General features: G+C 32.2%; 1 long non-coding RNA gene across 1 annotated transcript in view; it reads right to left on the bottom strand.

The window, feature by feature from the left end:
* Positions 1-482: 482 nt before the first annotated feature.
* LOC133178781 (uncharacterized) overlaps positions 483-6,783 on the bottom strand; it is a 16,660-nt gene continuing 10,359 nt past the window's right edge. The window contains exons 3-6 of the long non-coding RNA XR_009720028.1: positions 5,891-5,980; positions 5,538-5,747; positions 4,185-4,263; positions 483-1,265 (exon numbers count right to left, since the gene is read on the bottom strand). This is a non-coding gene — a long non-coding RNA (uncharacterized LOC133178781). The remainder of the gene's footprint in view (positions 1,266-4,184; positions 4,264-5,537; positions 5,748-5,890; positions 5,981-6,783) is intronic.

Genomic DNA, 6,783 nt, shown 5'->3' with positions numbered 1-6,783 from the left:
CTAACACACATGTCATGTCACTACACACTAACATACTTGTGGAGTCACTACAATACTAATATATACACTACAAATAACTATATTAAAACACACACAATGAGTTATACAAGTAACACACATAAAATTATACATTCCCAACACATGAGTCACCATACTACATGTACAACTCACATAACAAATAACAAAAGTACCACACATAATAAGCTACACTACTAACACACATGTCGAGTCACTACAGAACTAACACACATGTCAAGTAACTACACTACTTACACGCATGTCAAGACACTACACTACTTACACACATGTTGAGTCACTACACTACTGATATATACGTTACAAATAACAATTTTAAATCACACGATGAGCAATACAAGTAACACACATAAAATTATACATTCCCAACACATGAGTCACCATACTACATGTACGACTCACATAACAAATAACAAAATTTGTCGAGTCGAGTCACTTCACTACTAATACACATGTCGAGTCACTTTACTACTAATATATACATTACAAATAACCATTTTAAATCACACGATGAGGCATATCAGTAACATACATAAAATTATACATTCCTAACACATGAGTCACCATACTACATACGTACACAAAATAACCACACATCATAAGCTACACTCATAACACACATGTCGAGTCACTACACTACTTACACACATGTCGAGTCACTACACTACTAATATATATTACAAAAAACAATATTTACACACATTATGAATTAAACCAGTAACACACATAAAATTATACATTAATTCCCAACACATGAGTCACCATACTATATGTACTATCATACATGTAAAACAAATAACAAAATTACCACACATAACGAGCTATACTACTAATACACATTTCAAGTCGCTACACTACCATTCATATAATGTTATATATAAATGAGGTCATATAAGGAGTCAATACATTTACAATAGAGTCAACATGCTCCTAAAACACACTTATATTAGGTCGTTATAGCACTTGTCACATGTACTAGCACATGAATCACTATTATGACAAAAGAATTCTTTAGATGTACATGTAGTTGTTATTTAATCTTTGTCTAGCTGTTATGATATTTTAACAGCAAATTTTATACTCTTTCCTGCAAATTCAAAGATTGTTCTGCTTTCTGGAGGGGCATTCAAACACTTCAATTGACCATGTTTAAGTCATACTGACTTATTCCACTCCACATTGGCACTCTATGGCTGTTTTTCTTTTGTCCACACATCTTACAAATGGAACTGAAATACATAATTATATAATAGAACCATTAAAGCTTTTACATAAAAATGAAATAAAAATATATCAGTGATCAAGTTTCCAATCTTAATTAAGACACAACAACACTTCTTTAAAAGCAAAAGGACAAGAATAAATTTTAAAATTAAAATTCCTAAAACAGCTAGTTAACATTTTGTGTGTTTGATTTGTATTAAATGATTATCCTTTAGAACTTGTTAGCCTTTTGAATTACTGTAAATGTATAATATTTAGCATGTACGATATTTGGCAGAAGTTGATTATTGAGCAAGTTAGCGGAGATTTGATTTAGAGCATTTGTTAATGTTCTTTTTTATGTGTATTTGTGCAAGACATTTAGCATTGTACTTGAATTAGCGGACATTGCTTTCCGACAAAGGCACTAAAAAGAATACACAGCGAAAAGTATATTCACAACTTAACAAACACTTTCTGAAATTTTGGGTTATCCTTTTCTTTTGTCCTTGTCTTTGGTTTCCTATCAAGCTTTCCAGTTTAAAGTGCCAAACTTTAATCTCATCTTGTTCTATAATTTACATATCAAAAGGATGGAATCTTTATAGTTAGGACGTACTATATAAGTACTCACAACAGAATACATGCATCTAGACAAATAAGGATTTTTTCAAAATGAAAACATGTATCCAAGCAAGTCACTTATAAGAATATTATAAATGAAAACATTCAACAAGCTACACAAATTAGATTCATTTAGCTTTTCCTGTATATTTATCTGTCTCTCATTAGTAACATATATTAATAAATGGAGTAAAATGAAAGATCTAATTTTAATTACACTAAAAGTCTACCAAGTAACAGTAATATGTAATAATTAGTTTTACATGTTTCATAATGTGCATAAGGAGATGGGTGAACAAGGTATGCAAAAAGCCTATAGCTTCAAATGTATAAAAGTCATATTCAAATACTGAGTTTAGTATTTAGAGTAAAGTTCTTCTTATTGAAAGGTATAACATTATATTACAAACAAAACTTTTCTGTGGAAAATTCTTTAAGCAAAAATCATTCTATGATAAAAAAAAAAAAGTGGTATTCTAGGGGTTGAAACCCAAGCAATGAAATTAAATCCTGAATATCAGTTTTTTTTCTAAGAGACTAACATGCTAACCACTAAACTACATACATGTAGCTCATGACAAAAATGGGCATTTACATATGTAAATCACGTTTAAAAATGTGGCTCTTGACTAAATGGATTTCAAATATATTTCTGAAAGATATGCAGGGTTTGACACTAAGGCACGTCCAACTGACCCAGTCTAGTAAATGCATGGTCCGTCACGTTAAATGTTCAATAACTTGCCCGACTGGTTGTGTGGATGAAATAAATGTTAACTCTCATTTCAGTCTTTCAAATAAGTGCTCTGACTAAAAACTTTTTAAAGAAATTTTCTTAATTTTCAGATTGCAAACACAGCCATTGCTCTGAAAAAGAAAACTTTCCTGCATGACACAATTGCTATTTTTTTTAGACCGGCTGTAATAGACAAGTCACAATCGAAACCTCAGCTTTGTTCAGTATCATTTGGTATAAATATTCATTGAATATTATAGTTTTTAATTTATATACATGTATATTTACGGTAATAATTTTATTTAAGTTCCTTGAATTAATGTTCTTTAAAGCTTATAACATTCGCATGTTCACTCATTGGGCTGCTACCTATGGGCTCAACAGTCTGTCAAAATGTATACATGAACACATGCGAGAGATACACTGTAGTATGGTTTCAAAACTTTTTTCCCATTATAATAGGAGGTTATAAATAGAAAATTTTCAAGTTTGGTCAGGGCTAGTGAATTTGTGGTCAGAGCTAGTAAAAATTATGGGAAGTAGCACGACTGATCTAGTACTCATAAAAGTTAATGTCAAACCATGATATGAATGTTGTTGTGACTAGTGGTGTTCCAATCATTGATTATAATCGAAAATCAGTCGATTGCTGGCATAATCCAAGCACTCGATTACAAATTTTTTATTCTGATTAATCGGGTTATTTATTTTATTTTAAAAGCGTAATAGTTTTTAAGCCAAATATTCCAGCCGCAACTTTTCTATTAACTTATATGCATATCGTAATGGCACAGACAAAGAGACATTGTATTCATACCCGGGTAACAACGCTCATTCCTGGGTATGGACGTACTTTGGATTCTACAAAATGAGCGTAGAACCAGCTTGACTAGATAGAACATTCTGTCGTTAAAATGATATTGTCCTAAGGACTAGGGGTTGTTCCGAGACACAGTTATTCCAACTACAGCTGGACCACCACAGAAAGTAGTTATTCAACCATTCTTACCATTTAATAAACTAAAATTGACAGACTTTGTAAATGTCCGATTATAATTGATTATTAGTTAGTTACAGTAGCCTGATCATCGATTATGAAATTCTTACCAATTCCCATCACTAGTTGTGACATAAAAGTCTATTTTTAGAAGAGTTGGTCATTTCACCATGTTTTTGTCAAACGAAATAGGAAAAGTTTTAAATATGCTTCGAGTATAATCTTACCAAAATATGGAGTGAAGACCTACTCATATTTAAAAAGTATGATATAGGAGGAAAAAATGACCATTTTTGCCCTCTTTTGGTGTGTATCTGCTATTTTATAGATCAATAATATTAATCGTTATAAGATTGTAGCAAATTGCAAAGATTTTACATAAGGTATACAATAATGTTACATGAAGTATCAAAGAAAATTTTGACATGATTAAGATTTAACTTTTTACATCTTTTTTGTCACACAATAGGCATTTACTTGCCTTGTTTGCCCATCATCTTTATCAGTAGATAAGGTTTATGATTCAGACGGCATCTGAAAAGGCAGCAATAAAATGTAAAATGATAGAAATAACTGCACTATGCTCACTTTTTTCCTCCCAGAGCTCTTCTTTTCATCTTCAATTTCTTCCTCTTCACTTCCTCAACTTTTTCTTCTATTGCAAGTTCTGTAAAAAAAAAAATCCAATTTGATAAACTACTAAACTGACAAAAACTCAATTTGTCAAGTTTCGGATTTTACCAGATTCATGAAAATCTTGGCATACTGAACCTTTTTCGTGATTTATCTGAGAAAAGAGTGGTTAGTAACTTATTCGTTTTCATGTACCTGCTTGACTTCGACAGAAACGTTTTGGTACTAGAATGTGAAATACATACTTTTGTTATTACCTAAAATATTTCCATGACCTCAAATTCACCTATATTTCTTGCTGCTATTAAAGCCTGGTCAAGAAAAAACGTTTCCCCTATAACAGGCATCAATTAACAAGGTTATGATTCAAAGTTTCAAAGTGTGCAGCTTGATTCACACGAAAGAAAAAAAAAAACATGACTGAACAGATTTACAAGTACTTGCAAAGAAGACTAGAAATGTGTCTTGATCGACATTTTCAGCCTAAGGTAAAGTCAGGGCATAGTCATGTAACATGTAACATTTTTCATGATGAATTACCTATATACAGTCCAATCTCATTATCTTAAACTAGATGACACAAAGTAAAAAAAAAATAAAGATGTTCCTAGGTTCCAGTAAAGAGTACTCAAATACCACTTAATCATACAGTGAAACCTGTGTAATCCGACATGCACTGGGAGACATATTTTTTGTCGGAATAGATAGGGCGTCGTATTGATCAGTGTAAAAAAACATGGAAAAAAGTAAAATGGGAATGAAATTTAACGTTGGAATTTACAGTGTGACGGATTGCACAGGTGTCAGATTAGACAGTTTTCACTGTACAATCATATAATTATGGAGATAACGAAGCTCAAGAGTCCATAAAAAAATACAAATCAGGAGCAAACACGGACCACTAAAAACATCAGAGGTGGGATCAGGTGCAATATAGGAGTAAACATCCTCTGCCAATCATTCACATTTGCTCCTTGTCATGATCGGGAAAACGGAAAAGTCTGTAGACAATTCAATGTGTAAACAGACAATTCAATGTGTAAATAATGGCCAAACAATTAGTATTAAAAACATCAGTCCGCATTCGACTTACATGTAATGAAAGATTGTTTTTGCTGACAAGGTCATTGTATCGACCATAGCTAATTACACACATGCAAGTCACTACATCCAGTCAAAGTTGATGTTTTGATATTTTTTCTCAAAATATTTATGAAAGAATAAGATAAGTACACGGTAATTTTGTTGACTTGAAGAAATACATTGATGGGGAAGGGGGGGGGGGGGGGGTATTGTGATAATAATTACCTAGTCCTTTTTCATTCTGCCTTTTTCTTTATTTCTTTCCCTTTCTCTTCCGTTCCACCCTCTGGCTCATTATCTTCCATAACTTCATCCCTCTCAGAAATGGTTTCCAGTACAGATAAAGTGGTTGATGAATGACTTACTCAAAATTATGGACCCATGATATAGATGTTGTAATAATGTTACATGACACACACTGCAAGTCACTGTGCCCTGTAAAAATTGTTACCTTCTTCATTTATATTTAAGGATCAAGAACTAAATAAGAATTCATTCTTAAGTTTTACAAAAAAACTATATAAATCAGGATTTGAGAGGGCTTTGTAAAAATACTGTGAGATACATAATGTAATAACCTTGTCCTTTCTTCACCTTGTCCTCCTTGTTCTTCAGCTTTTTCTCCACTTCCTCATCTTCCTTCATTAAATCTTCCCTAGTAGCTGCTTCTAGTAGAAATAAATACCAATAAAATAAATTAAAAAAATGTTGACTCAAGAAACAGTAATGGTTACACATATTATAAAAAAAAGAACATTCTTAGAATATTTGTGAAGAACTAAATAAGTATTTTAGCTAATTAAATGAAAAGACATTCCTATCAAATAGAAAACAAGAAGTCTGTGATCGAGCTAATGCTCACTAGTAATTATAATTCCCGCACTGATTTGAATTTGGTACGGACAAGCACAGGGGTAAACAGGAAGTTGACGTCAAATTCATACAAAAATGAATCCCACCATATGGCATGCCTAAACAATTTAAAAGTGTGCTAAACTTTCAAGCATCATCCTTAACAGTTGTTGAGAAAACTGTGATGGAAATTTAGTACGGACAGATGGAGGGATAAACAGGAAGTTAACATGGGATTCCTACAAAAATACATCCTACCATATGGCATGCCTAAACAGAGAGCGTGCTAAAATATTAAGCACCTTCGATGAGTAGTTGCTGAGAAAAGTGCAACAGAAATTTGGTAAGGACATGGATATAATAAATATGACTAATTTAAATCATGTTTCTGTCATTCCATGTAAACTTTGATCCTCTTCTGTGGCCCTACCCTACCCCTAGGGTCCATGAATTGAACAAACTTGAATCTACACTACTGGTATTTCAGGAAGCTTTCAAATACATGCAAGTTTCTCAATTAATGCAAAATTGGTTATTTTCACTGGTTTAAATTTTCATGATTTGAGGGGATTTAATTTGTGGTTGAAAAAAAAAAACAAACATATGACACCATATCATA

Source organism: Saccostrea echinata, unplaced genomic scaffold, assembly GCF_033153115.1.
Source record: "Saccostrea echinata isolate AGI-Se365-2 ecotype Australia unplaced genomic scaffold, CSIRO_AGI_Sech_v1 ptg000003l, whole genome shotgun sequence".
Classification (NCBI taxonomy): domain Eukaryota; kingdom Metazoa; phylum Mollusca; class Bivalvia; order Ostreida; family Ostreidae; genus Saccostrea; species Saccostrea echinata.
Note: the sequence above shows the minus strand (reverse complement) of the source record. Positions and strands in the feature narration are given on the sequence as shown.